Below are 12,158 nucleotides of genomic sequence, written 5' to 3' on the forward strand. Positions count from 1 at the left end.
TCAGTAATCCTTCTGCCACAAAAATATGGTGCAAATTTCATTCCAAAACTCAGTGTTTGTCTTACTTATCATGTCATTTATTCGTGTTATTATTTTGTGTCTTTTCTTTTTTTTCTTTTTTTTTTAAAGATTTATTTATTTGAGAGAGTGAGAATGAGAGAGAGAGAGAGTACATGAGAGGGGGGAGGGTCAGAGGGAGAAGCAGACTCCCTGCGGAGCAGGGAGCCCGATGCGGGACTCGATCCCGGGACTCCGGGATCATGACCTGAGCCGAAGGCAGTCACTTAACCAACTGAGCCACCCAGGCGCCCGTGTCTTTTCAATAATTGGGCCTGAACCAATCAGATGAGTCCTTACAGGAGACTGGGACCTTCCTAGAAATAGCATGAGAAGGACCCTGTGTGTGGGGGGGAGACAGATGCTGGCTTTGGAGATGGAGGGGGCCACATGACAAGGAATGCAGGCACCCTCTAGGAGACAAGAATGGTCCCTGGCTGATGACCATCAGGGAAGCAGGGACCTCAGTCCTACAACCCCAAGGAACTGAATTCCTCCACTAACCTGAATGAACTTGCAAGTCGGTTGTCTCCCAGAGCCACCAGAAATGAACCCAAGCTGGCAGCCACCTCGTGTCAGTCTTATCTGACCCTGAGCAGAGAACCCAGCTGAGCCTTGCCTGGGCTTCTGACCTACAGAACTGTGAACCATGAAATGGGTTTTGTCTTAGGCTGCTAAGTTGGTGATATTTGTTATGTAACAATAAGACATTAATATAGTCTAATTACCTTCTCTGAAGGAGAAAGGAAAAACTCGGTAGGAAGAACACAAATTAATATCGCACTGAATTAGCCCGCCACACCTGATTTCATACTTGGTCTCCCACAGTGGTTAGCAATTGCCCAAATTACCATATCTTCACCAGCAATGAGCTTTATGATTTTATTTTAACCCCTGACAAGTGAAAGTGTCAATTCATTGTTATTTTAATGTGCATTTATTTCCTTGCCTTCTAGTGAGAAACACCCTTTTTATATGCTTCTTAGCATAGCGGCTGTTAGCTGTTAGGAACATGCTATTTTAATTTCCAGCTGGATGTATTTTTCTATTTAATTTTTACAGCTAATTTCTCTGTTTCTACAGAACCCCTACACATTAGGTGCTATAAAAATATTTGCTGAGCCAATGTCTGCATTAAAAAATAATGAATGAATAAATAAGTCTTCAAGAGCAGATGAGGGCTTTTACTACTGAGAAATTCAGCCTTTTGATGTCAGGACAGGACTGCAGGTGGCCCAGTGGAATCAGTTCAGTAAAGCAGAGACCCACCTGACATTCAAACGCCCTTGGCCATATCAGCCTCCAAGGAAGTTGGTCAAGCAGTAGCCAGCGGGGCAGAAGACATTACAGAGCAGACCAAGAGACAAGAGTGGCAAGAGATGGGGAATCACCGTGAACAGACATCTGACAGGTGGTTGGGCTGCTCTGGGGTGGATGGTGGTGCAGTCCACTGCTTTCTGCCATCAGAGATGCAAGACTAGGTCCAAGTATTGGTTTGTTGGAAACATATTTATCATTTTTTTAAATTTGTTTGGAAACTATTATTACAAAAGTAACATATTTGATATTTTAAATACTTCAAAGCGTTTAGAAGTATATAAAATACAAGGTAAAATATATATAAATTGTATATAAAATACAAGAAACCCTTAATCTTGCTCCTCTCAGATAACGCCCTTTGGGTTATGTACATAATGGTGAAAGGAAAAATGGGTTGAGCTATGCATACTGTCTGCAACATACTTTATTTTCAATTAAGAAAATATTGTGGCTATATTTTCAGAGATACAAATTTCGGATCAGGGAACTGAGGTCCATAGATCCCCAGAAGTCTCCCTGGGTATATTCAGGACACTCATGGCCCCTGAAATCTCGGGTGCTTTTTCAAGGGTTTGAGGACATTCCCTTGGTCTCTGAGCAAAACAACTCCTATATCATTTTTAAGTCTTTTCTGACATTGTGATCATTTTTAAAAATTGAGATGTTCTTCACATATAAGATTGTGGAAATTTAAGGTGTACAACGTGTTGATTTGATACACTTACGTGTTGCAATATGATTGCCTCTGTAGTGTTAACCAACACCACTGTCACATCACAAAATTATCATTTCTTTTTTGTGGTGAGAATATTTAAGATTGACTTTCTTAGCTCCTTTCGAGTATATGAGCAGTTTCGTTAGTTATAGTCACAAGGCTGTGCATTAGATCCTCAGAACTTACTCATCTTCTAACTGCAAGTTTGTACCCTTTGACCAACATTCCTTCTCTCCAAACCACCATTCTACTCTGTTATCTATAAGTTCAGCTTTTTTTGGATTCCATAAATAAGTGAGCTCATACAGTATTTATCTTTCTCTGTCTGGAACTTCCCTCACTTAGAATAATGCCCCCAGTGTCCATCCATGTTGTCACGAATGGCAGGATTTCCCTCTTCTTATGGCCAATTAAGATTCCTTTATATACATCTTCTTTATCCATTTATCCATCAATGGACACTTAGGTTGTTTCCATATCTTGGCTATTGTAAATAATGCTGCAGTAAACATGGGGGTGCATATGTCTTTTTGGTATTCTGTCTTCATTTCCTTTGGACATATCCCAGTAATGGAATTGCTGGATTATAGGGTAGTTCTATTTTTAATTGGCTGAGGAATCTCCATATTGTTTTCCTTAGTGACTAAACCAACTTACATTCCCACCAACCGTGCACAGCAGGTCTTCTTTCTCCACATCCTCACCAATTGTTATTTCTTGTTATTTCTGGTCTTTTTGATGACAGCTACTTGAACAAGTGTGAGGTGATATCTCACTGTGGTTTTGATTTGCATTTCCCCGTGTTGAGCATCTTTTCATATGTCTGTTGGCCATCTATATGTCTTCTTTGGAAAGATGTGTATTCAGTTCCTCTGCCCATTTTTTAATCAGATATTTTTGGTTATTAAGTCGTGACATTGTAGTCATTCTATTAAATTGCGATGCCTTTTATGAAATTGCCTCTCGATGCTGAATATCTTCAGGCTCAGAAACTCCTTCATAATTTCGGCAATGACACTGGGAGATTAGGAGTACTTATTAAGTCAAATGCAGATAAAAATCCCAACTTGTTTGTTCCTTTCTTGCTTACTGTTCAGTAGATCTGAGCAGGACATTATCAGGATCCCTTTGGGATTCCTTTTGGGTCTGCTCTACTGCCCTGTCCTCCCTGTAAGTCTGTTGTTTCTATGGCAGTGTGGACACCGTTGGTCTTTTTCTTTTTTTCTAGTTTTATTGAGGAATGATTAATATACATCACTGTATACATTTAAGGTGTAGAACATGATGGTGTGATTACCACTCGTCTTTAAATGGGTAATAGGCCAATCATTAAAGCTTCAGACCTCACTTACCATGTCTGTGAGAACACCATCCCCTCAGAGATTTTCATGCTGTCCCCTCCCAGAACAGTCTCTGTGTGTGTGGCTCAGGGGACTGCCACCATGTGAACGGCAGGCATGGCATGGGCATCTGATGACTGATCCTCACATGTGGGTGTAGGTTGTAGGGGATGGACAGGGTAGAGATGTCTAGGAAGGAATTAGGGTAAGAAATAGAAATTCAGCATCTCTTTAGGAAATCATAGTTTGAAAAATTTGTTAATGAAATTTTGACACTCAGGTTTTGTGAAACTACCCTTTTGTAATGAGACAGCATGTTAGTCTAGGTACAAGAACTGCTAATTCAAGCCACAGCACCTCTTTGGGGATGGGCATGCATTCTGCTTCTGTATGCCAATGGTTTGCGACACCTGAGGTGGACGACCACAGGTTCATGAGCAGATACTCTGAATTCACAAATCAGGGCAAAGTTGATTTGTCTGCCTGGGTCCTTTAAAAAGCAGAAGCCAAGATGGGACTAGGCAGATGAGAGATTTATGGGAGGATATGCCTGTGAAGGATAGACAGAGAGGGGCAGGGAGATGGGGAAAGCCTTCAGATTGATGCAGGTCTAACATCTGGGAAAAGAGAAGGAAGGAAGGAATACATAAGAAGGACCTCGGACTACAACCTCAGCTGGTGGGGGTTCCTGGGCAATGGTGCCCAGCAATGGAATGCCCAGCTCTGGTCCCTGGCAGCATGTTTAGTCATTGGCTGAGTGCCACCTTGGGAAAGTGTGGCCATGGAGCTAACGCCGTGGAGAATCCAAAGCTGCAGCAGCTGGTGGTGTGTGTCTACCAAGCAGGTTCTACCTACTGGTCTACCTGTAGCCAGTTCTCTTGAAGAGAGATGTGAACACCTCCAGGGGGACCTGTATGTTATCTCAGAGGGCAGTCACTCTGCTGAGATACTATTGTCACCACTAGAATGGACACCACAACTATCCTGGCTGAAGAGGACTTGGCTTTGCCAGAAGCACACAGAGCTCTTCTGGAGACAGAGGGTCATCTTGTGTCTTGTCTCTCTAGTGACCCAGGAACCCTTACCTGGGACTGACTCTGTACCTCGCAAGTCAGGACAATGAGCTGCTGACCTGTGCTAAATGCTTTGCAGGCATGATTGTATTTACTCTTCATGGACACTCTAGGACCTGGGCTGTTGTCACTAACCTGCGTGCAGGGGACACATCTGAAGCATGGGGATGGTTGCATGACTTTCCCAGAGCATGCATGTGGTCAAGGCGGAGTTGAGACCAAACCTAAGCTCTCAGTCCTCAGAGCTCTTGTGCTACAACTTCCATCACAAACACACGACTCATGTTTGTCTGATGAATGAAAAATGTTTGAAGAAATGCAAAGTCTTGTTAGTGTAAATCCGAATCCTGAGGATGCAGAGAAGGAGGCGGCCATGAGAGATAGCCCAGCAGGCTGCAGGCAGGCAGATCACAGAAATCAGGGTCAATCTGAAATTCATCCATTCACAAAACACACTTCCATCAAGGCTCCTTGTCTGGGAGGTGTATGGGGCACTGGGAACACACAGGATGTGCCACCTGGGCTCACTGTCCAACAAGAGTAGAGTAGCAGCCTTGTGTAGAGATAGGAGAACAGTGCTAAGGAAGGATGGAAGAGGCGGTACCTCACTCTGCCTCCAGACACCAGGACAGCCTCCTGTGCTAGATGACACATTGGCAGAATCTCCTAGGAGAAAGAGGTGTGAGCTAGGTGGGCAAGGAGGAGAGGCTCACGTGGAGGAGGCAGCGTGCACAAGCCTGGAGGCACATTTGTGGGAATGCCCCATGGTGACAGTGCAGTGTTGGCTGAATGGAACACAGTGGAGGGAGACGAGCCTGGGGAAACCAGCATAGGTCACAGCAGGATGACTTCCTCTCGACGACTGCACGTGATGATCTTCAGCTGGGGTGGCTTCTTGTGCCCGACTTTACTGAGGCAGGTGGCTGATCACTCAGAACTGGGCTGTGGTTCTGCCATCAAAGCCGTGTGTGTGGGTGTGGGTGTGTTACAGGGGGGGTGGGCAGAGACTGGTGGTGTTCAAAAGGTCAGCATAGTAAATATGCAATTACAAATAAGAAAAGACCATTAAGCTAAAATTAACAAGTCAGGAAATGACAGATGTTGGCAGGGATGCGGAGAAAGGGGAACCCTCCTACACTGTTGGTGGGAATGCAAGCTGGTGCTACCACTCTGGAAAACAGTATGGAGGTGCCTCAAACAGTTGAAAATAGAACTACCCTACGATCCAGCAATCGCACTACTGGGTATTTACCCCAAAGATACAAATGTAGGGATCCAAAGGGGTACGTGCACCCCGATGTTTATAACAGCAATGTCCACAATAGCCAACCTGTGGAAAGAGCCAAGATGTCCATCGACAGATGAATGGATAAAGAAGAAGTGGTATATATATACACAATGGAATATTATGCAGCCATCAAAAGGAATGAGATCTTGCCATTTGCAACGACGTGGATGGAACTGGAGGGTGTTATGCTTAGTGAAATAAGTCAATCAGAGAAAGACATGTATCATATGACCTCACTGATATGAGGAATTCTTAATCTCAGGAAACAAACTGAGGGTTGCTGGAGTGGTGGGGGTGGGAGGGATGGGGCGGCTGGGTGATAGACATTGGGGAGGGTATGCGCTATGGTGAGCGCTGTGAATTGTGCAAGACTGTTGAATCACAGATCTGTACCTCTGAAACAAATAATACATTATATGTTAAAAAAAAAAAAAAGAAGAAGATAGCAGGAGGGGAAGAATGAAGGGGGAAAAAAGAAAAAGAAAAGAAAAGACCATTAAAGTAATGACTAAAAGGCTTAATGAGACCCCTGGTTTTAAAGGATCCCCCTGGTAGAGGCTGAAGGACAGAAGGCTGGGAGAATGGGCTCCGTCCAGGTGGGGAGCAGAGGGCCAGAATGAAGTCCCTGGTCATGGGAAAAGAGAGAAGCAGGCCTGCCCAAGGGGCAGGAAGGGCGTCGGGGTAACGCCATGGGGCTGAGCCGGCAGAGCGGTAGAACACTGAAGCTTCTTCCCTGGACAGGAGACTCTCAAGAAACTGGCCCCCTCCCGACCAATGGATGGGGTTTGGGGCTCGGGGGCTGTCCCAGTCAGCGTGAATCATCGTAACAAACTCCCACAGACTGAGGATCTAAATCACAGACATTTGTTTGTCACAGTTCTGGAGGCTGGAAGTTCAGAGTCAAGGAGGTGGCAGAGTCAGTTCTAGATGAGGACCGACAGATGGCTTCTTCTTTATGTGGTCGAGGTGGTGGGGTGGGGGGTGGGGGAGTGACCGCCTGTCTCTTCTTACAAATGCCGAACCCATCCTGACAGCCCCACTCTCATGACCTCACCTAACCCTAATCATCTCCCAAAGACCCCACTTCCACATAACATCACATGGAAGTTAGGGCTTCAACATACGAATTTGGTGGGGCACATGCCTTCAGTCCATGACAGGAGCTCTGCCTGGCAGGGGGTAGGGGCAGGAGGCAGGACTGGCCCATGACCATATCAGGCAGAGGATGGAGGAGCTGAGCAGCAAAGGGAAGTCCCTGGGGCTGTGACCTTGAAGAGAGAGAGAAGAACCAGAATCGGGGCAGGACTGCAGCCCAGAACAGCAAGAGCAAGTTCTGGTGTCAGACAGTAGGTGTCCTAAAGGCCCGCGAGAGTCAGTGTGGGAATGAAAATCCTTGTGGCCATCTGAAATTGTGCCTTGGGTCATTGTCCTGTGAATGGAATAAAGTGAAAGGATGTGTTTAGTGATCAGATCAATAATTTCATGGCTTCCCCAAAGAGCTCCTCGCAGTCACCATGCATCAGAGCACCTGTTCCCACATCCCTGCCAACACTGGTCCTTGTTGGCTTTATTTGTGTTTTGTGTTTGTTTGTGTAAGTAAAATTTTTATTACAGTATGGCGTTGTTTTGCTTTCCTTGGCTGGCATAACAAATTACTATAACCAGACATTTATCCTTTCACAGCTCTGGAGGTTGGAAGTCTGAAACCAAGGTGTTTGGCAGGGCCACGCTCCCTCCGAAAGCTCTAGGGGAGGGACCCTTCCTCGCCTCCCTCTAGCTTCAGGTAGTCCCCCGTGTTCTCGGTGCTCCTGGGCTTGTGGATGCATCACTTCCATCTCTGTCTCCTCCTCACAGCACCCTCTCCTCTGTGTGTCTGCCTTTTCCTTCTTTTTTAAAAGGACCCTAGTTACCAGATTTAGAGCCCACCCTAATCCACAATGATCTCATCTCAAGATCTTTAACTTGATTACATCAGCCAAGACCCATTTTCCAAATAAGGTCACATTCACAGCTGGTGGGGAGGCAGTTAGGACTTAGACGCATCTTTGTGAGGACCACTGTCCACCCCGCTGCAGACAGGGATACATGTAAAAGTTCACAAATCATAAGTGGACAGTTCAGTGAATTTTTGTACATGGAGAACCCTCGTGTAAGCACCTCCCAGAACAACTGCACAGAGTCCCCACAGACGCCCCCTCCTCGTCATCCCCTGTCGTCCTCCCAGAGTCGGCCTCCATCCTGACCTCTGCCACTATCCACCAGCTTTGCTTGGCTTTGCAATTTATGTGGCTGGAATGCTGTCTACCTGGCCCTGGGGGTATACCAGTTCTCCACTCTCAGTTTCTTCTAGCTATATACAGAAACTCAAGAGATCACTGACTAGTTGATGAAGTAATAGAAATTAATAAAATAACCCCAAAATCACTGTAAGTACACCAAAGTAAATAAGTAAATAACTTTTCTGTTTAGAAGCATTTAACCAGTTAAAAATATAATTTAAAAAATCCCACTTATAACAGCACCCACAAATAGAATAGCTAAGAATATCCTTAATAATAAATATAAGGGACAAAATAAATAAAACTAAAAATTGAGCTGACAAATATTTTTTTTAAAGATTATTTATTTATTTATTTTTGAGAGAGAGAGAGAGAATGAGAGAGAGAGAAAGCACATGGGGGGGAGGGTCAGAGGGAGAAGCAGACTCCCTGCTGAGCAGGGAGCCTGATGCGGGACTCAATCCAGGGACTCCAGGATCATGACCTGAGTCGAAGGCAGTCGCTTAACCAACTGAGCCACCCAGGCGCCCGAGCTGACAAATATTTTTGTTTTCAGAAGGAGTAGCCATGTCTTGCACCGGAAAAAAATGCTAGGTTTTAAAGTGAATACCTTTCCCAATTGAAACTGGAAGAGTAAATAAGAGGAAACACCCAAGAAAATCTTCTACAGAAAGAAAAATGAAGCAGAACTGGTTCTACTAGATTTTATACCGTGTGATAAACCTGAAACAAGTGATCCTGAGCATCACTGATAGAAGAAGCAGTAGCCGATCAATGAACCGTGAATGGCCAGAAACTGATCAGTATTTAACATATGTTAAGGGAGGTGTCACTCAACAATGGAAAATGAAAGATTTCTCAATCAAAGATGATACCATAGTTGGCAAGATATTTGGGGAAAATGTCCGCTTCTAACTTTACCACACACCAAAATAAACTGCAGATTGATCACAGCTCAGTTATTTTAAAAAAATAGGGGGGAAAAAAACAGCTCCTTGGTTTTTGGATGGAGAAAGGACTTTCTAAGTTTAAACTCAATGAGAGGCAATCAAAAGGAAAAGATAGATTTGAATTCATATAAAAATTACATGTCAAACATCACAAAAGAATGGACAGCCAATTACAGGTTTAAAATGGTTTTTTTAAATACACAATATTGAGAAAGGGTTTAAAACTTCAATAAATAAATTGCTCATATAAATCAATGAGAAAAGCTGGAATATTCCATTAAGGAAATGGGAAAAGAAAACGCATAGAAAACTCATAGAGGTAAGTACAAGAAGCTCACCAACAAATGACAATTTAGGCAATCTTACTAAGAATCAAAGAGAAGCAAAGTTGAAGATAAAGGCCAATTTTTGCCTCCTGACCTAGTAATACTAGAGTTTGTAAAGATGCAGATAAGCCGTGCATTTTTTAAATCTAATGAACCATCTTTTTGAGAATAAATTTAGCTGTTTGTGTCAAAAGCTCAAAGCATTTTAATAAATGTAGAAAAAACACAAGTGTTTAAACAGTACATATAATCAATATAAAGTAAATAAAAATACTAGGGAAAGTAAATAAAAGACACCCAAACCTTGCAGTGTTATATCTCATATTTGGTGTTCTCTATACTTTTCTAATTTTCAAATGACTTTTATCTTCAGGGGGGAAAAAAAAGGATTGATAAAACAAATGGGAAATGCTAAGTGCATTCTCCGCATCACCAAGGGAATCACTGTTGCCATGTGGTAACAGGATAAGGGTGTGAAGATACCAACAATGGGAAACAGACAAACATACCTCTTTGTTCATAAAAAACTGAGTGTCAGCACATAAACTCAATCAATTGGTAGTTATTTGGTGACCTCCAGGTAAATAAAATCTCCTACTAAATGGAATTTACTCTACTTCATTCAGCAGAGAAGGTCATGTTTAAGACTAAAAGGTTAATGAGCAGGACTGTTTCAGGTAGAACAGCCGGGGGAGGACACTAGTCCAGGAAGGATTGTGTGCAAAGATGGGAGGTCTCAGCCAGCTGGAGAGCTGGAGAGAAGGTGGGTGGATGAGAATGTGGACAGGAAAACAGGGGCTGGACCCCTAAGGGCTGCAAAGGTTTTAGAACTGGTTCTGTACAGAGCGGGGCAGGAGGCATGAGAATACTGGATTTCCAGTGAGAATGGTGCATAATCAGATGTGTCTTCTAAAGAAGAAGAAGAAAAAAAGAACATCACTTTTATTGACAGTTAGGGCCACAGTGGAAATGAGACAGTCCCAAGAAGGATCAGCAGAGCAGAAAATGAACACAGAGGTGGGGTGGAGGGAGACTATATGGAGACTACTGGATTCAGAAGCTTCTACAGTGGTCCTTCTGGAAGGCGATGGAATCTGAAACAAGGCCATCAGAGTTGAGATGAAATGGGGGGGACCAATTAGAATGTCAACTTTTTTGATCAAAGGGCTTTTTTGATCACTCCTGTTTTCCTAACCCTAGAAAAATAACCGGCCACAACAGATGGTGAATAAATATTTGTTGAATGAATGAATCAGCCAAAAGACACAAGATATTTACAATGTAATAAACTAGAAGGAACTAGTGGGTTCCTAGATATAAAAGAGAATAATGAAAGACTTCAGAAAGGAGATAAACAGTAATACCTCTAAAGAACCTTAAAGATTCTTTAAAAAAAAAAAAGATTTTATTTATTTATTTGCCAGAGAAAGACACAGCAAGAGAGGGAACACAAGCAGGGGGTAGTGGGAGAGGGAGAAGCAGTCTTCCCTAGGAGCAGGGAGCCCGATGCGGGGCTCGATCCCAGGACCCTGGGATCATGACCCGAGCCGAAGGCAGACACTTAACGACTGAGCCACCCAGGTGCCCCAAACCTCTTAAAGTAAAGTAAATGCATCCAATGATGACTCATAAATTTCCTTAGATATTACTGTATTGTATTCTTTCTGGTTATAATTCTACAGGCTATCAAAATGTTTCCAAGGGCCACTTAATATTTTTCTTATAAACATGCCTGTTCTATGGACATAAACTTCTTACTAGAATTAAGGTAAAAACATTTTTCTCCCTGTCTGGTTATCTCGTAATTTAATTTTAGGGTTGATTTTTTTTTTTGAATACAGAAGTTTTATATTTTTATATTTTCAGAAGTAACAATATAGCACTTCCAAACTGAATCATTGTGTCAATGTCCATTTCCTGGTTGAGATGTCATGCTATAGCTCTGCAGAAGGTTATCACTAGTGGAACTAGGAAGGGTTTATGGGATCTCTCTACTATATTTTAACAACTGCACGTGAATCTGAAATGATCTCAAAATAGAAAGCTAAAAAACAAAAAACAAAAAACAAAAACAAACCAAACCCTGAATGATTCATCTTCCTAACTGAAGACCTTTCACACTGTAATGTCAAAAGGAAATCTTGGATTTACCTACAGCCCCTGGGAAACGGTTCCTTCCCCGTCTCTTCTTTATAGATGTGCCCAGAAGAGAAGGCTGCCTCTTTGCTGTTGTCATTGTGGCTTTCTCTTTTTGGGTTGCAATTCCAAAGTAAACACACCTCTTATTTACGACCTCCAAATTGCAAGATTATCACCATGGTTATTGTCACCGCTGCTCTGGGCTTTATCATTTCCTCTCCGGATGCGGTTTGTTCAGCCCCTAGCAGGTTTGCCATCATTTCAAAGGAGAGAAAGATGAATCCTTTCTGAGCGATCTGTGCGGCAACATAGTACAGTCTTGTTTACCTTGATACGATCCAGTCCAGACGGTGTGGAGAGGATGCCGGTTTAATCAGCATAGCCCCTGACTGTTGTGACAAGTGCAGATGCACAGCCCTAGCTGCGTGGTTGGTGGAGACAGCTCCATGTCTGTTTGCAGCCTTACCTGGGTGAGGTGGGGGGCTGCTGGGGCAGAGAGCAGTCTCACCAGAGGCTTGCCTCTTCCTGGCTCTGCCAGGGCCTCTCTGGTCTCAAGGCACCCCCGAGCCCCAACCTCTTCCATCATCAGGCACCTGACTCCTGGAAGGCGCTCTGCACGTGCTGGATGATGTAGCTGGTGTCCCCATTGCCCCGTGCACGTGATTTGTGTC

At 43.6% G+C, this 12,158-nt stretch overlaps 1 long non-coding RNA gene across 2 annotated transcripts in view; it reads right to left on the minus strand.

Moving 5' to 3' along the window:
- Window positions 1-11,809, minus strand: part of LOC112837101 (uncharacterized) — a 28,643-nt gene extending 16,834 nt beyond the window's left edge. For both annotated transcript variants that reach the window (XR_003211634.2, XR_003211633.2), the window contains exons 1-2: window positions 11,500-11,809; window positions 3,445-3,621 (exon numbers count right to left, since the gene is read on the minus strand). This is a non-coding gene — a long non-coding RNA (uncharacterized lncRNA). The remainder of the gene's footprint in view (window positions 1-3,444; window positions 3,622-11,499) is intronic.
- Window positions 11,810-12,158: the final 349 nt, after the last annotated feature.

The sequence above is a fragment of the Callorhinus ursinus genome, unplaced genomic scaffold (assembly GCF_003265705.2).
Source record: "Callorhinus ursinus isolate GAN/ISIS: 27379988/994484 unplaced genomic scaffold, GSC_fseal_2.0 scaffold2, whole genome shotgun sequence".
In the NCBI taxonomy this organism is placed as follows: Eukaryota; Metazoa; Chordata; class Mammalia; order Carnivora; family Otariidae; genus Callorhinus; species Callorhinus ursinus.